Source organism: Rattus norvegicus, chromosome X (assembly GCF_021556685.1).
Source record: "Rattus norvegicus strain SHRSP/BbbUtx chromosome X, alternate assembly SHRSP_T2T, whole genome shotgun sequence".
Classification (NCBI taxonomy): Eukaryota; Metazoa; Chordata; class Mammalia; order Rodentia; family Muridae; genus Rattus; species Rattus norvegicus.
In genome coordinates, this window is record NC_141554.1 from 83,544,657 (window position 1) to 83,557,421 (window position 12,765).

Below are 12,765 nucleotides of genomic sequence, written 5' to 3' on the forward strand. Positions count from 1 at the left end.
AGGGCTTCTCCTCCCATTGATACTCAACAAGGCCATCCTCTGCTACATATGCAGCTTGAGTTATGGGTCACTCCATGTGTAATCTCTGGTTAGTGTTTTAGTACATGGGAGCTCTGGGGGGTCTGGTTGGTTGATATTGTTGTTCTTATAGGGTTGCAAACCCCTTTAGCTACTTTCAGTCCTTTCTGTAACTATTCCACTGGGGATACCATTCTCAGTTCAATGGTTGGTTGCGAGTATCTGCCACTGTATTTGTCAGGGTATGGCAGAATCTCTCAGGAAATAGCTATATCAGGCTCCTGTAAGAATGCACTTCTTGGCATCTGCAATATTGTGTTGGACTGGTGTCTGTATATGGGATGGATCCCCAGGTGGGCCTTTCCTCCAATCTCTGTTCCATATGCTGTCTCTAAATTGCCTCCTGTGAGTATTTTTCATCCCCCTTCTAAGAAGGTCTGAAGCATCCACATTTTGGTCTTCCTTCTACCTGAGTTTCATGTGGTTTGTGAATTGTAGTTTGGGTATTCTGAGCTTTTGGGATAATATCCACTTACCAGTGAATACATACCATGTGTGTGCTTTGGCGACTGGGTTACCTCACTCAAGATGATATTTTCAAGTTCCATCTATTTGCCTAAGAATTTCATGAAGTTATTGCTTTTTTGCATTTAGAAATGCTTTATTAGTATATGCATCATACAAAATGATGAAATTCATGGCATCTTTCGTCAAATATATCATGTACTTTGACTATATTCACTTCTGAAACTCTTTCTTTCCCAGCCCCCATGGTCTTACTTCATTCAGAAATTGCTCCTTTTCTGTTTTCAGTGTTGTGTGTATGTGTGTGTGTGTATGTGTGTGTGTGTGTGTCTGTGTCTGTGTTTGTTTTTGTATATATGTGTATATGTGCTCCATATATGACAGAGAACATGATATTCATCTTCCTGGATATGCCATATTTTGCTTAATATGATGATCTCTATGTCTACCGATTTTCTTGCAAACTACACTATCTTATTCTTTATGTTTGACTAAAACTCCATTGTCTATAAATATTACGTTATCTTTATTTATTACTTATTGCTAGAAATTTAATTTGGCTATTGTGACTAATATCTCAGTATACTCAGAGGAACAGGCATGTATAGTATGCTGGCTTAGATCTCTTAGGTATATTTCTAGGAATGGTAGTAGACAGATCTTATTGTAGCTCTATTTCTCTCATCCTCTATAAACATTAATTCAAAAATGGGTCAAAAATCTTAATGTAAGCTGAAATTTAGACACTGTTAGCAGAAAATATAAGGAATACACTTTAAGTATAGGCATTGGCAAGGAAATTTTGAAAAAGACTCCAGTAGTTCAGGAAATAATTTCAAGAATTGACAAATGGGATTGCATGAACTTAAAAAGCTTTTCATAAAAAATGAAAACATTGTACTGAAGAAAAAGCCTGTAGAATGAGAGAGAAATTGTGGCCAATCATACATATGATGGGATTAATATCTAGAATATATAAAGAAAAAAACAATCAAGCAAGTGCCTACCCAAATTATCCAGTTAATGAATGGGCCAACAAAATGAATACCTAGTTCTCAAAGGACTAAATACAGATGGCCAATAGATACATGTAAAGTGCTTAACAGCTTTAGCTATTAGGGAAGTATAAAATAAAACTCCATCTAGATTCCATTTTACCTCATTCAGAATATGTATCATTAAAAAGCTCACTACCATAGCTTCAAGGACAGTATTTCCAGAAGCAACATGGAAGTTGTACATGTGAAATCAAAGATACACAAGACTTGTGCAAGTTCAAACCAGATGAAGTCCCAGCATAAAGGAGTAGAGACTGGTATGAAATCCCATCATTAGCTAAGGATTTATTAGTATTTGATAGTTGTTAGAAGAGCAAGAGTCAATTTTCATTAGTGGTGTGACATCTGATAAGCTAAAGCATACTCTATGGCAGGCACCCTTTCCAAGAATAGCTGGGTAAAAAGCTGAACTTCATGGGGCTGGGGGTAGAGTCCAAACCTCTAAGTTGGGTGCTAGAGAAGTGAGGGTGAAGAAGGTAGACCTGTGAGGAGAAGGATGTGTGTGTATATTATCAAAATTTATTGTACGAAACTTGGAAAACATTACCACCAACAAACATCCTAGTAAGAATGATGGGAAGGGATTGGGAGAAACCTGTATGTACTGCTGATAGCAGTGTAAATTATGGAAATCAATATGGAAGATGTTCAGAAAGCTAAAGGTTGTAGTTCATGCTCTTCTTTTTTCATCTTTATTAAATTGGGTATTTCTTATTTACATTTCAAATTTTATTCCCTTTCCCGGTTTCCAGGCCAACATCTCCCTCCTCCCGCCTCCCTCCCCCTTCCCTTCTTTATGGGTGCTCCCCTCCTAATCCTACCCCAATTACAGCCCTCCCTCCCAAGAATCCCGTTCACTGGGGGTCCAGCCTTGGCAGGACCAAGGGCTTCCCCTTCCACTGGTGCCCTTACTAGAGTATTCATTGCTACCTATGCAGTTGAAGCACAGTGTCAGTCCATGTATAGTCTTTGGGTAGTGGCTTAGTCCCTGGAAGCTCTGGTTGCTTGGCATTGTTGTTCACGTGGGGTCTCAAGCCCCTTCAGCTCTTTCAGTCCTTTCTCTGATTCCTTCAACGGGGGTCCTGTTCTCAGTTCAGTGGTTTTCTTCTGGCATTCTCCTATGTATTTGCTATATTCTGGCTGTGTCTCTCAGGAGAGATCTATGTCTGGTTCCTGTCAGCCTGCACTTCTTTGCTTCATCCATCTTATCTAGTTTGGTGACTGTATATGTATGGGCCACGTATGGTGCAGGCTCTTAATGGGCTATCCTTCAGCCTCTGTTCTAAACTTTGCCTTCCTCTCCCCTCCTAAGGGTACCCTTGTTCCCCTTTTAAAGAAGGAGAGAAGCATCCAAATTTTGGTCATCCTTCTTGAGTTTCATGTGTTCTGTGCATCTAGGGTAATTTGAGAATTTGGGCTAATATCCACTTATCAATGAGTGCATACCATGTGTGTTTTTCTGTGATTGGGTTACCTCACTCAGGATGATATTTTCCAATTCCATCCATTTGCCTATGAATTTCATAAAGTCATTGTTTTTGATAGCTGAGTAGTATTCCATTGTGTAGATGTACCACATTTTCTGTATCCATTCCTCTGTTGAAGGGCATCTTGGTTCTTTCCAGCTTCTGGCTATTATAAATAAGGCTGCTATGAACATAGTGGAACATGTGTCTTTGTTATATGTTGGGGCATCTTTTGGGTATATGTCTAAGAGAGGTATAGCTGGGTCCTCAGGCAGTGCAATGTCCAATTTTCTGAGGAACCTCCAGACTGATTTCCAGAATGTTTGTACCAGTCTGCAATCCTACCAACAATGGAGGAATGTTCTCCATATCCTCACCAGCATCTGCTGTCACTGGAATTTTTTGGGAAATGCAAATCAAGACAACTCTGAGATTTCACCTCACACCAGTCAGAATGGCTGAGATAAAAAACTTATGTGAGAACAGATGCTGGCAACGGTGGGGAGAAAGAAGAACACTGCTCCACTGTTGGTGGCATTGCAAGCTGGTACAACCACTCTAGAAATCAGTCTGAAGGTTCCTCAGAGAATTGGACATTCCACTACCTGAGGACCCAGCTATACCTCTCCTGAAAATACACCCAAAAGATGTTCCAATATAACAATCACACATGCTCCATTATGTTGCTAGCAGTCTTATTTATAATAGCCAGAAGCTGGAAAGAACCCTCAACGCGCGCACACACACACACACACACACACACACACACACACACACACACACATTTTGTAAGACCAGATCCTTAATCAGTGGTACTTACTTTGAGTCACTCCAAAGTCAGACACTGAGGTGCAGATCAATGCAAAAGCAAGAGGTTTATTTTCCATTGCATCAGGATTGACCCTTAATGCATCCCTCAAGGCAAGTGACTAGAAGGTGATCCCAAATGGCTATAACAAGCAGTTTTTTTTATATCTTTTAGGGGTACAGATTACATTAGCAAGGTTACAGTTTAAACTTATTGGCTAAGTATATTGACCTTTGAATCTATTGGCTAGCACGCATGAGCAGATTATGACATATATTCAAACTCTATCTGGAACCAGAGGGTCAGGTGACTATCAGTCAGTACATTCTGCAGTTTTTCAAGAATGTTCCTGCTCCTCTGGAGATCTGCAGGTAGAGAATGGAACTTGGCCTAGCTTTGACCCAAGGTGGGTGGGTGTAAGCCTGGTGAAAGTCCCTAGAGCCCTTCATTGCCCCCTTTTTCTTGTACAAGCTCCAATCTTGGAACTACACTCAGGGGTCTCTGGTAACTAACTCACATCCTTCAGGTCCTGTCCTCAGGGTCTCATATTGTTGGCATAGGACCATCAGCTGTACTGCTCCTATTCTCTCTTTTATGAAGGCTATAAGCTTGTTCAATATGTAGTATCCAAAGGTCAACAATAGCAGGAGAACAATTAGGGGTCCTAACAAGGTGGATATGAGGGTGTTTTACTAAGGGAAGGCATCAAAATGGGAATGATATCAGCCTTTGGAATTTCTCATCCTTTTTTGTGTTACTCTAAACTTTCTCACACTTTTGCTAGGGACTCTCCAATCACCCCCTAGTTACTTACATAGAAACAGTATTCTTAATGTAATTGGGCACATAACTCTCCCTGTTGTAAAAATACCAAATCTAGCCCTTTTCTATTCTGTAATAAAAACTCTACCAGGTAATCAACATTACTTTCTAAATGGGAGATGATTTCTCTAGACATTGATATCTTCATCAATATCTGCTTTGAGATTAAATAATTCTTATCTTGTAAAGTTAATGCCTTAATACCAGTACCTGCCCTGGCTAGGCCTGCTCCCAAAATTAGGGCCAATGTCAAAGAGACAGGTTCTCTTTTCTGTACCACTAGAATTCCAACTGGGTTCCCTAATAGGGCCTAGAGGAAAGTTTCTTCAGAATAGGTTATTATAGGCACCAACGGGACTATTACACAAAACCCTTCAGGGTGGGAGGAATTGAGAATTTCTCCATGCATGCAAGTGGTCAACCTTGTGGTGCAAGCCCACCATGCTTGATGGTTGGGGGTACTATCCAGATTGAAGGTACAGAAGAGTTAGTCTGGTTATATAGATGCAGATAGTTAGTTGGGATAACTTCGACACAGCTGCTTTGGCCTGACGTGGTCTGTAAGGTCAACAAAGGCCCCTCTTGAGATCATTTGCATGTCTCCTTGTCTTCTGTAATGTTATACTCTGCTACCAGCACGATTCCCTCATAGAAGAGATTTTGCATTGTAACATAACTAGCCCAAGGTGGTGTGTTCAGACTGTGAGACATTTAGGACTTGAAAGGTTTTTAACATCATAGAGCAAAGAGGGTCTACTGATTCAGGGGGCCTGAGTAAAGGAATAGAGGTTGAGGTCCCAAAGTAGGTTTCTCAGAGGGTCCAGGAGCTACAGGCTTAGAAAATTGGGTCAATATTGGCTTAGAGGATGCTAACATTTGGTTAGGTTCCAGTGCTATGGGGAAATGGTCAGTAAATGACTGTACCAAAAGTCTAATGGTAAAAAGTAACCCGGGATCATATCTTCCTGTGACCCTTATTCTAAGACCCCAGGACGTCCTGGCTTCCCATGCCATTGCCCATTTTCATTTGTCTGAAAACTTAAGCTTTACTAGTGTGTCTGTACCTTCCCTAGCTATGGTAACAAGGTCCTCCCCTGAGGTCGATCAGGGGTTATAACCACCCATAGACATCTGTCATCCCCATGCCACACAGTAAGATTGTTCTGGTCCTTCACACTTGGAGGTCCTCTTTCCTCCATGGCACAAGTAGAAAGTTCTCCACCAGCAGCTTGGATATGAGTTCCATAGTGTCTTTTGAGTATTAGAATATGGCCATGAACCCTTAGCCAGTTTTCATAGATCAAATATTAAGTCAGGAAATCACCCACAGGTTGTTTGGTGGTTTCTGGTGGAGCCCAGTATCCTGTCTTGGGGTTCTCAACTATCCAAGCCAGATTGAAGGGTTGGTGGGGGTTTAAGGTTCTAAAGCAGCAGGGCAGGAGGAAGTACCATAATTATTTCATGGTGTCTCCTGTCCAATGGAGGGACAGGAAATCTTGAGTTTGAGCAGATTGTCTGTCTTCTATTCATTCCAGTGAGGGTCCCTGGAGGGCTGGGTGTCATACTGTCCACCTTGAGGGCTGTGGAAGCACCAGGAAGGGTCCCTTCCACTGGCATTCCAGCTACTATGCCCAATGTCTCTGGATGTAACCCAGTCACCAGTTTGGAAGCTGGGGGGAGGGGCTTCTGGCATCAGTGGAGCATACACAGCACACAGTTTGGGTCAAATCTCATGTTTTATTGATTGAAGGGCTTGGAGAAGAGGTTTCTATCAGTGTGTTGTGATACCTCCAGGGAGGGCCTAGTAGACATCAAGGGAGTTGAGGTACCAAACAGGATCTCAAAAGAGGTCAGGTTAAAATGGTAGGGGATGTTCTGGGCTTGGAAAAGGGCCAGGAGAAGGAGCACCACCCAGTCAGCACCAATCTCCAAGGTCAATTTAGTTAAGGTCTTCTTTAGGGTTCTGTTCATTCTCTCTACATACCCTGAGCTCTGGGGACTATATGCACAATGGAGCTTCCAATCAGTCCCTAATATCTCTGCCAATCCCTGACTTACCTTAGAAATAAAAGCAGGACCATTATTTGATTCAATAATCTTGGGCACTCTGAACCTCGGGAAGGTTTCTTCTAATACCTTCTTGGCTATAATAGTAGCTGTTTCTTGCTTAGGGGGAAAAGCCTTAACCCATCCAGAGAAAGGTATTTGTAACACTAGAAGATATTTGTAACCATATTTTCCTAGCTTAACTTTTGTAAAATCGATCTCCCACTATATTCCAGGCTTCTTTCTCCTAGGTCTCTTGCCCTGTTTGCTTTTTGCTGCATGAACATTCAATTGCTGGCATAACTTACACTGTTCTACTGTTTCTCTGACTAAAAACCTAAGGTCTGTTACATATACCTTAGATCCCTTGAGTACTTGGATGAGCTTCTTATCTTCTAAATGAGTTCATTTATGCATTTTGCCAAGTACATCTTTTGCTTCCTTTCTGGGGAGTATAGTTCTCCCTTCTAGTGTGTGCTGTTGTCCTTCCTTCTCAAAGTAATAGTTGGTAGGGTGGCTAGCAATATAGACAGGTCTTTTCTTTTGTATATTCTAAATGAAGCCTTCCTTTTTAGTTCAGTCCCATTTCCCAGCAGGTGTTTCTTGCAGATCCATAACCTGGATAGTATCCTGCATAGCCACTTCTCGAACCACTTGATATGCTTGGTTGTTGCCTCAGGCCACTGAGTCTCTTCCCATCTGATGTCATGGTCAATGAATAATACGCATAGTTTCTGTGGCTTCATCAGGGCATTCACAAAATCCAAGATATCTTGATTGTTTTTTTATTTCTTTTCCCTTTGATGTGACCAGTCCTGTCTCTTGGTATATAGCCCCGTGGACTGGACGTGGACTGTGGCAAAAGCATAACTGCTATCTTTGTATATGTTAATTGTCTTGTTGGTCCCAAGTTTCAAGGCATTGGTGAGGGTAATTAGCTCTGCTTTCTGCACTGATGTGCTGGTGGTCAAGGGGTAGAGGTTCAGCCTAGATGACATCTATGCCATCCACCAAGGCAGCACCCACTAGTCTCTGACCTTCATAGAGAAAACTGCTCCCATCTATAAACCAGGTAATCTCAGTTCCCAGCAGGGGCTGGTTGGAGAGGCTTTTCCTTCACCCATGGGCTTCTGGCAGAATTTCTTGACACTTGTGCTGTGGTAGCTCAAGGTGGAAATCAGGCAGCAAAGTGGCCAGATTGAGACCAACTGGTAGAGAAAGGTGATTTGGTTAGACTTCAGAAGCAGAGTCTGGTAGTGGGTCACCCTGGCATTCATCAGCCAGCAGTCAGGATGTTGCTTTATTACATTCTCCAGAGCATGTGGTGTAGCCACCATCAAGCTTTGTTCCAAAGTCAATTTATCAGCATCTTGGACCAAGGTGGCTACTGTTGCAATAATTCTAAGACATAGGGGTCACCTAGCTGCCACAACATCCAGCTTTTAGGATAGGTAGGCTACTGATCTTTTTTTCCAACAGTCCAATGTCTGAGTCAGAACCCCTTTGAAATTCCATTATTCTCAGCCATATAACACTGAAAGGGCTTGGTGACACTGGGGAGCCCAAGTGCAGGGACAGTAAGTAGGGGCCACTTGATGCTATCAAATACCTCCTGTTCCTCTTTTCCCCTCTTAAAGGGCCCATTACACTTAGTGAGCAGGCAAAGATGGGCTGATAATTCTGCAGATCCCGGAATCCACAGGTGACAAAACCCAGCTGTGCCTAGAAACCCTCACATCTGCTCGGGGCCTGAAGGTGGAGGGATGTGGAATATAGTCTCCTTTCTGACTTCTGAGAGCCAGCACTGCCCATTCTTTAGGAGGTACTCCAAGTACCTTACCTGTTTTTGGCAAATTTGAGCCTTCTTACGTGAAGCCCGATATCTCAGTGTACCCAACTCTGATAGTAGGTTCTTAGTCCCTTTAAGACATTGTCTCTTGCTTTTGGCAGCCAGGAGAAGGTCATATACATACTGCAAAGAGTCACCTATATGTTGGCCTCCTAATAGGGTCTCAGGTCCTCACGAAGTGCCTCTTCAAGGATGGTGAGTGAGTTTTTGAATCCTTAGGGTAATCTAGTCCACATACCAGTAGTCCCACCCTCTGGGTCTTTCCATTCAAAGGTGAACTGTTCTTGACTTTGGGGTGCCAAGCACAGGCAGAAGAAAGCATCTTTCAAGTCTAAGACTGTATACAAAATTCTGGAAGGTGGCAAGAACTCAACGGAGTGTAGGGGTGAGGCACAGTAGGGTGAATAACAACCACACAATGGTTTACCTTGTATAAATCCTGGACTGGGTGGTAATCATTAGCGCCCAGCTTCTTAACTGGCAGGAATGTTATATTTCAGACTGAACTGTACTTACATAACGCTTCAAGCTGGAGGAGCCTGGAGATGTGTGGCTTAATTCCTTCTTATGCCTCTCGAGACATAGTGTATTGTCTGAAAGACACTGGGATAACCTGCAATTTAAGTTCTACCATGATGGGGGCAGGAGTTCGGGGGGAAATGACATTTTTCTTTGCCCATCCCTGCCGCTTCTGCCCAGGCTGACAGGAATGTTTCCAACTGACAAGTCAAGTCCTGGTTCTGAGTAAAGGTAGTTTCAAGTAATTTATACTCATCATCTAGTCCAGTAGTCAGAACGTGTATGAGATCTCCTGTATGAGTTAGTTGCAGCCCATCAGGCAGGAAATGTATCTGGGTCCCCATCTTGGAGAGTTAAGTCTCACCCCAACAGAGGGTAGGGACAGTCATGGATGACCATAAATGAATGGGAAACCCAGTCCATCCCTAGGTCCACTGTTCTTTAGGTAGTCTATGAATACATTTTGGTACCAGTTGCTCCTTGGACCCAAGACTTTTTTCTAGGAAACTGGTCCATCAGCTTAGAGGAGGACTGAGTGTTGAGTCCCTGTGTCCACCAAGAATTGAGTGGGTTTCCTCTCCACTCTCAGAGTTACCATGAGTTTGGGAGAGGTGGTCCAAACCCTGTCTCTGCTAATTACTGTCTTCACCCAGAGCCAACACTTTTGCAGTCTGGGCTCTCTTTTCCCAAATCTTGGAGCCTACCTGCTTCTGCTTATTGGGGCACTCCCTGGCCCAGTGGCATTTTTCCTTGCAATATGCACATTGATTTTTTTTTGAGAGATTTTCTATCCCTCCTGATGGAAGGGGTCCTTTCTTCCCTAAACTCTCTGACTACCATAGCCAAAATTCTCTGCAAATTTTTCCTGTCTTTTTTCTTTCTTCATCTGCCTTTCGTCCTCTTCCTTTCTCTTTCTTTGCTCCTCTTCCTCTTCTCTTTCCCTATTATGATAAAGCTCAGCAACCCACACAAAATCTCTCAAGGACTTATCCTATAGTCCCTCTAGCCTCTGAAGCTTTTTCCTGATATCTCTAGTAGCCTGGTCTATAAAAGCCTAGATACAGTAGTTTTATGCTCCTCACTTCTGGGGTCATAGGGTATATACTGACGGAATGCCTCCATTGAGTCACTCTAAAAAGGCTATAGACAACTTGTCTAGTCCCTGCTTTAAACTCAGGTACCTTGGTCAAATTAGTGGGTCATTGTTCAGTGCCCTTGAAACCTGCCAACAGAGCCTGGTGCTAGATCTTTAGGTGCTACTTTCCTTCTGCCATATTAAAGTCTCAGTCAGGTATTGTCAGGGAAAATCTTCTGTAGATGACAGCCTGGACAATTGATGGTGCCCCTGTGTCTGGTGTCTGAGGGAACATTCTTTCTAGCTTCCTGCATTATCCTCTCTTGCTCTTCGGTCATGAAGAGCACTCTCATGAGTTGTTGGACACCATCCCAGGTGGCTGATGATTAAAAACAGTCTCAAAGAGATTAATCGTCCCCTTGGGTTATATGAAAGGGAGGTGGGCTTACCAGTTGTACAAGCTGGCCAAAGAAAAAGGCCAATATTGCATGGCCTGATAACCATCCTCATCTATGAGCCCGTAGGCTCAGAGGGGGAGGGCTACTGTTGTATCTGGTGACGTGGCCCTTTTGGTTCAGATATTCATGGTCGGTTTTGGTTCTCAGGGTTCTGAAGGTTCCGAGAGTTCCGAGGGTTCCTCCCCACCCTCACCCCTTGCTAGGGCCAGAAGAAGGGGATAAGGGGATGCTGGACAAGGGTTCAAGGAAGATCCTTGAGGAGAGTCTGTGGGAACTGGGGCCATGATAGGGGTAAGTGGGTGGAGCATCTATTGGCAGCAGGTCCATTGTGGTAGGGTCCTAGGAGGATGTTCTTTACAGACTTGCTGGACTCTATGGGTTCTCTTCTCATTCATGACCAGGGCCGTCAAGAGTCTCGGAGACAAAAAGTCCTTTATCCAAGGGGGAAGGGGTAGGAGTCCTCCACTAGATACTTCCAGGAAATTATATAGGGCACTTGGTCTGGATGCCCGAGGGATCCTGGCTTAAAAACTCTTTGCGTTATAGCTTTGATCACCTGCAAGTCGAAAGTCCCTATGGGTGGCCACCCACTCCGAAGGTTGGCCATTCAGAGGAGCAGGGAATAACTAACTTGCATTTCTTTACTACTACTGACAAGTCTTTCCCTAATTTCCCTCCAGTAGTTAACTAGGGTGTTTAACAGGGTAGATTCAGTTTGTTCCATGTCCAAAAATAATCTCAGTCTAAGTCCAAGAATACACATAAAGACAATCAATGCACAGACAGCTCACCCCTGCCACGGGCACAGAAACCAGGTTATAGCAAGACTTGGTCAGCTCTTGCCAATACTGTGGCTTGCCATTTCCAAAAGAAGCAGCTTCTTCCCAACTCCCTCCAGTGGGCTGAAGTGTCCTCCAGATTCCCCACGTCACAGCTTTAAGGCATGTCTGCCTGCTGCAATTGACCACACCAGACCAGAGGTTTTCCTGCAGACACCATGCTCCAGCGCCAAAAGTGGAAGCAAAAGACAAGAGAGACAAACACAATTAGGTACCTGTTGCAGAGCTCAATCTTTTCCCCTTCGATCAGTATAACTGGTGGTCACTCGGGGGTGGGAGGTCTACTTGAATCCCTTCTTTTTTTTGTATTATTTTATTTTTTCTTTATTAACTTGAGTATTTCTTATTTACATTTCAATTGTTATTCCCTTTCCCGGTTTCTGGGCCAATATCCCCCTAACCCCTCCCCTCCCCTTGTATATGAGTGTTCCCCTCCCCATCCTCCTCCCATTACCGCCCTCCCCCGAACAATCACGTTCACTGGGGGTTCAGTCTTAGCAGGACCAAGGACTTCTCCTCCCACTGGTGCTCTTACTAGGCTATTCATTGCTACCTATGAGGTTGGAGCCCAGGGTCAGTCCATGTATAGTCTTTGGGTAGTGGCTTAGGTCCTGGAAGCTCTGGTTGCTTGGCCTTGTTGTTCAGATGGTCTCGAGCCCCTTCAAGCTCTTCCAGTCCTTTCTCTGAGTCCTTCAACGGGGGTCCTGTTCTCAGTTCAGTGGTTTGCTGCTGGCATTCGCCTATGTATTTGCTGTATTCTGGCTGTGTCTCTCAGGAAAGATCTACATCCGGTTCCGGTCGGCCTGCACTTCTTTGCTTCATCCATCTTGTCTAATTGGGTGGCTGTATATGTATGGGTCACATGTGGGGCAGGCTCTGAATGGGTGTTCCTTCTGCCTCTGTTTTAATCTTTGCCTCCCTATTCCCTGCCAAGGGTATTCTTGTTCTCCTTTTAAAGAAGGAGTGAAGCATCCATATTTTGGTCATCCTTCTTGAGTTTCATGTGTTCTGTACATCTAGGGCAATTCAAGCATTTGGGCTAATAGCCACTTATCAATGAGTGCATACCATGTGTGTTTTTCTGTGATTGGGTTACCTTACTCAGGATGATATTTTCCAGTTCCCTCCATTTGCCTATGAATTTCATAAAGTCATTGTTTTTGATAGATGAGTAATTTGAATCCCTTCTTGAATTCCAGATGAATCCCCAAATGTAAGCCCTCCCTCCCGATACTTGGTCAATGTTACTTACTTCAAGATGCCCCAGAGTGAGACAGCAAGA